The sequence below is a fragment of the Hyposmocoma kahamanoa genome, unplaced genomic scaffold (genome assembly GCF_003589595.1).
Source record: "Hyposmocoma kahamanoa isolate Upper Pololo Valley unplaced genomic scaffold, ASM358959v1 62, whole genome shotgun sequence".
Lineage (NCBI taxonomy): Eukaryota > Metazoa > Arthropoda > Insecta > Lepidoptera > Cosmopterigidae > Hyposmocoma > Hyposmocoma kahamanoa.
In genome coordinates this window covers 7,206,679-7,212,918 of record NW_020653850.1, presented here as the reverse complement: position 1 = coordinate 7,212,918, position 6,240 = coordinate 7,206,679, and positions in this window count along the sequence as shown.

Here is a 6,240-nt window from a genome sequence, read left to right as displayed (position 1 = left end):
TACGCACAGGTCAGTAGTTGGCCTGTCTATATTTCAGTGCAAACGGGAGTTGATATTTATAAGAACTGTATCGCTAATGTGTTACCAGGAATACATGACCCTTATTTCGTCTCTATTTCTGGTTATATACTCGGTCTGTTTTCCATACATATTATTAAACTTGGATACATTGAGTAAATGAATAATGTAAATAATAAATGTGTACAAAAGTTTATTTACAAAGCGTAACCCCTAGAGTTTCTTACTTACTCTTTTCAGCAGAATTGGCCTTCCGAATGAGAATAATAACGCACACACTCATATTGATATTCTGATTATAGATTTGATTGAGATTTTGACCAATAATGTGACTTTCAAGTGTTTCAAGTGTGAGTTTTATTTATGAAATAAATTTACATTCAAGTTTGATTTTGACTTGCCAGTGGAAATTTTTAGGCGTCATTCGCACTTTAGACCGTTTCCTTTTTAAACGCCTACGTTCCATCATGAAGATCAAATGATCTGTTCAAATGCATAGTTTCAAAATCCTGTGACAAACCTGACGGTAAGTGAGACGCCTGTCCATAACAGTTGAAGTACCACTCAGTGCTTTAAATTACAAAGACCTGAGAGGCATTGCCACTGCGCAAGTCACCCTGAGATATAATTCGATAAGTCCCATGTGCCTGTCTTTTCACCAGCACCCTTCATAACCGGAACACAATAAAGTTCATATTACTGCTTGGCGGCAGGAACAGGTAAGGTGGACGAATCCTATCTCAAGGAGCCTTATTTTTTGCAATAGAAATTTATCAGTAAAAATTACGAAAATTGAGTCCTTATTCATAAGCGACAGAGTTATTATTTATGAATGATAATTTTTATTATATTTATAATCATAAACGATTACCGTCGGTATTGATTATGTCCCTAATGGTCGATCCTCACCATACATATTAAGCCTAACAATGGAAATAAAGTTAGGGTCCACTGAAAATCAGCGTCACAGCCTTGTCCCGGTGACATTAGCTGAGTGGATCCTATTACATACGCCACAGCCGCACACATAACATCTACTTAGTACAGCAATAGTGTTGACCAGCTTTGTGGTCGCATAATTATTTATTGCCAAGATTTTATTTTTAATTAATTTTATTTAGTTTTCTTTTTTATTATTCATTTTCTGTTTGATTTAATTTAGTTTGTTTTAGTTTTAATTTAGTTCTGTTTTATTTTAATTTTTTTTTTACTTTTAATTATTTACTGTTTATTATTGTGTTGTGGTATTATGTAATAAATGTATTCTATTCTATTCTATTCTATTCTATAAATAATTCAAATACTTGGTTCCTATTCCCTGTTAATAATATCTTACATCCAAACCAAACTTAAAGGACCCAAACCGATTGACTTATTCATACATTCAAGGTGTTGATCTTGAACTCACAGTGTGCCATCCCAATTGGGGAATTAGTTGCTAACAGTCCTGTGGTCTTGAGAAACCGCATACTCTCAAAGCTATGTACTTACGCAAAACACTTCTAAGTTGCTATTCACTCAACATATTACAGTACAGTTTCCTATGTAACAATATGTAAATATAGTCGAGAAAATTTTCATTGTCTTTGTGTACAGTAAATATTAAATGAACTTTCGCGGTTATTCACTAAAGAGATCAGTAATTACAGGTTTCTTACCACGCTATGATTATTTATTTTCTCGACATTTTGGAGCCTTGGGCACGGATTGACTGGCCAGCAGCAGATGACAGCAGCTTTAAGACCAGAGATATTTGTCTGTCTAGATGATGAGATGTTTGTTTTGGTATAAATGGAACTTCTTGTGAAAGAGTTCCCCAAGGAAGTACTGCCATCTTATCTATTTCTGCCGCCAAGCAGTAATGTGAGCATTACTGCGTTCCGGTTTTGAAGGGGACTTGTCAACTTATGTCTCAGGTGACGGACGCAACGGCAATGACCCTAAGACCTTTGCGATTTAAAGTTCTGAGTGGCGCTGCAAATGTTATGGATAGGCGTGTCGCTTACCACCAGGCGCACGACTTGTTCGTCCCGTCACTTGGTACTATAAAAAAACCTAATTGTATACCATAAATATTTACGTATTTTATTTTGTTTAAATCTTTATTTATTTAGAGGCTTTATTCATTATTGAACATGCAGCCCCATTAGAAAAACAATACATCAACAAAACACAAACAGATAAATCAAATTACTACCTAACCAAACACGTATACAAAATCTTCGTGGTACTTCTTTTTTTTTTGGGTATTTGGCTTCTGTCGCACTGAGGTGGTATTTCTTGTTAGCTCAGACAAAACGAATTGAAACCTCCCAACATTAAATGCACCAAAACCAACCTGTGCAAATAACCGCATCGTGATGCTTTTCGTCTGAACACACTCTATGAGCAAACGATGTACATTAGTAATAATTATAATCTCAGTACAGAGTACTAAGAAAACCGACCTCAAAAGTACGTGGAATTACGTCTATTTGCTAAATTTTATTGAAATATCCCCTAGTTCGCCATAATACAGGACTTGACACTGGAGATAATAAAAATCGGTTCTCACTACTCAAAGTATATTGAGAGAAAAACGCCTTGTATTGGAGAAATAGCAAAATCAACCATTAAAATAATTGCTCCTTAAGTAAAATTTGGGCTCTATTTATAAAAATGAAACTTCATGTGTGAACAGCCACCCTTAGAGGTAGATGATTTTCTTGAAATTGAAATGGGACCACTATGGAAGTACTCCCTTTCCAACAAAAAAGAATCATGAAAGTCGGTTCACAAATACCGGACTTATCGCGTAACATACATAAAAAGTCGAATTGACAATCTCCTCCTTTTTTAAAGTCGGTTAATAATGGTAATGAAATAATGGTAAGAAGAACATGTATATTCTCCTCTATGTCGATGGCTGGTACAGTTCAATATGAGAGCGTTACAACCCACTAGACACTAAAGTTCAGTAACGCCCAGAACATCCTGACCGTATCCTATTCAAACGTTTATCCTTACATGAAACCGGGAGAATCATAGACGGTGGCATGTCCAAACGTTTGAATGTCTAGCGGAATTTTTCTAAAATACTTGATTACTTTAATAAAGTTTTTGCGACACTTTACACAGAACCAAAATACAATGTGATTGGTATTTGTCAATAAAATAGTTGTATAAAATGTATCCCAAATGATTGGCATGCTGCCAGTGTAGTTCCAAAATAGAGCATGCCTTGTTTTCGGGATTCTCAGCAAAACATGTTGATGGGACTACGTGATATTAATGTCTAGGAAATGTCTATAATATATATAATGTAAATATATATATATATAATGTCTATGAAAACTCAGAACCTATTTAGGTTCTGAGTTTTCAATAAAATTGTAAATAGTTTATTTACAGACAAAGAGGGTTCTGTAGGCCTATATTAAAAAGAAGAAATTGGGTGCCGGAAGAAAATGCTAGCAGTGGTATTCCTGTGTATGGCTATGCTAAAGCGAAGTAGCTGTAAATAGGTTTTATTTCTTCTATACTAAACTTCTATAAAAAAGGAGGAGGTTCTCAATTTTACTGCGTTTTTTATGTATGTTACGAGATTACTCCTTCATTTGTAGACGATTTCGTGCATACGTTTTTTTTGTTGGAAAGTTGTGGTGTCAGTAGTGGTCTCATTAAAATTTGAAGAAAACTTTCCACCTTTAGGGGTAGTAAATTAGGGGATGAATCCGGTTTATTTGATTTCACCCATTTTCCAATTCAAATCAAATCATTTTATTCGTCATCATGGGTACAATAAAGACGTTAGCATTTATTTTATGATCGCCACGACGAACCATCAAGGCATACGAATTATACTATTATTATTAATTATAGATGTCCAATACTTCCAAATAATGACAATAAAATATCAATAATAATAATCGTTAACAATAGCCAAAAATCCCTGATTATAGGCTTCCACCTTCCCAGGATAGTGAATAACCAAGTCTTAAAATCTACAACAGTTAGGACATCAAAACAAAAGTAATTTAATTAATATATTAATCAATGTAAATAAATCAATGTCATACAGTCACGTTCGTCTCAATAATAAATAATAAATAAATTAATGTGAAATTAGAATTCAAATTCAAATTCAAATTCAAAATAATCTTTATTTCTTAGGTAAGCATTATTACACTTGAAATCGTCACAATAGTTAAACTCTCACAATAGTTAACCGCTCATTCGTAAGGCAGATTCCCCTGAGAAGAATGAGCAAGAAACTCTAGGGGTTGCTCTTTGTAAATAACATTTACAATATTTTTTTTTATTTGAAACATCAGAGATCGAGACTACCTCCATGAGCTAAACGGGTTACTACCACGGATTTTTGTCATCCAAGTACGCAGAAGTTGTATAATAACCTTTAGTATAAAGTTTTTGTTTCACTATAGTTTTAAACCTCGTGAAAGGCAAATTTTGTATATCAACCGGAATCTTGTTATAGAAGCGTATACATTGCCCCTTAAATGATTTTTTGACTTTGTGAAGACGACTATCAAGAAAAGCTAGTTTATTTCTATTCCTCGTATTAATGTTATGTCTGTCACTATTTTTCATAAATAAATTACTATTCAATTTAACATAAATTACATTTTCATAAATGTACTGTGAGGCTAGTGTAAGAATGTTAATTTCCTTAAACTTATCTCTCAAAGATACTTTGGGGCCCAGATTGTAAATTGCCCTAACTGCACGTTTCTGCAGGACAAAGATTCTATTGATATCGGTGGCATTACCCCAAAGCAAAAAGACGTCGGTTCGAATCCGACCGGTTCGAAGGAATTTTTTCTGAGTGTTTTTTCTGAGTGTTCGATCTTTGTATTAATAATATAACAAACTAGTGGAGTAATTTCACAAAAAATAATTGAATATCAATTCAATAAAAATTTAATTAATAAAGTGAATAGCGACATCTCTCGCCAGGACTGGTAGCTGTAAAGGTACTAACTGGGTGATAAATCTGTCATAGATTTCTCATAGTTGGCGCTACGACTGAAAAGTCGTCGAAAAACCAAATACAAAGACACGACGCAAGCACATAGAAGAATTCGTGAGGTCCGTTGGTTCGTTCCGTGGCTTAGTTGGTATAGCGTCTGGCACGGTATGCAAGAAGACGTCGGTTCGAATCCGACCGGATCGAAGGAATTTTTTCTGAGTGTTTTTTCTGAGTGTTCGATCTTTGTATTAATAATTATAACAAACTAGTGGAGTAATTTCACAAAAAACAATTAAATATCAATTAAATAAAAATTTAATTAATGTGAAATTAGTTAACAAAATTCCTTTAACGTATAAAATGATTTTTCAAATAAATACTCAAATAATGGGCGTTTAAATTCCGCGAAATTTTCATGCTGCCTTAACTGTAATGGCAATTTATTATAGATTTTTGGTACCATTGCAATTATACTCTTCTCAAATAGAAACGTTTTACAATTTATTTGGCGTAGTTGGTTAGGACGTCGTGCTCTTGTAGCTACAGGAAAAAGTTGAGGCTGTCGTCATATAAATAAGGCTGTTTCATAGATATACAATGAAGGCAAGGTCAAAATTTTGAGTTATCGAAATATCTCGAAATATTATCTGCAAATGTCGGTCTGTTTCAGTCCACAGATTACCCTTATGCACCTCTTTAGAGCTCGAAAAACTTGTATTATGTTGCTCTATTACCCCAAAATAAGATACCATATCTGAGTGTTGCAGCTACATAGCTGTGGTAAACTACAAGTAAAGCGTTTTTGTTTACCACCTTAGACAATTAAAGAGAGCGTATGATTGTTTCGATAGCTTGTTACATATTATTTGAAGTTGTTCCTCCCATTGCATTTTCCTATCAATGTAAAGTCCAAGGAATGTGGTTCCCAATGTTTCACCGATAACACGAGAGTTATACATTATTTTGTTTGTCAAAGAGTTATTACCCCTTTGCTTGGAATTCATAATTGTCGTTTTGTCAAAGTTTAGTTACAAATTACTAAATATAAGCCATGTCATTACATTTATTAGGGATTCTTTGTTTTCAGTCTCATTTTCAAATAAAATAGTACAGTCATCAGCGAATAAAGTTATGTGATTTGGGATTGATCTAGGCATGTCATAAATATAAATAATAAACAGCAATGGACCTAGAACACTACCTTGTGGAACCCATTTTTTTACTAGTCTAGGAGAAGATTCGTAAATAGTTTC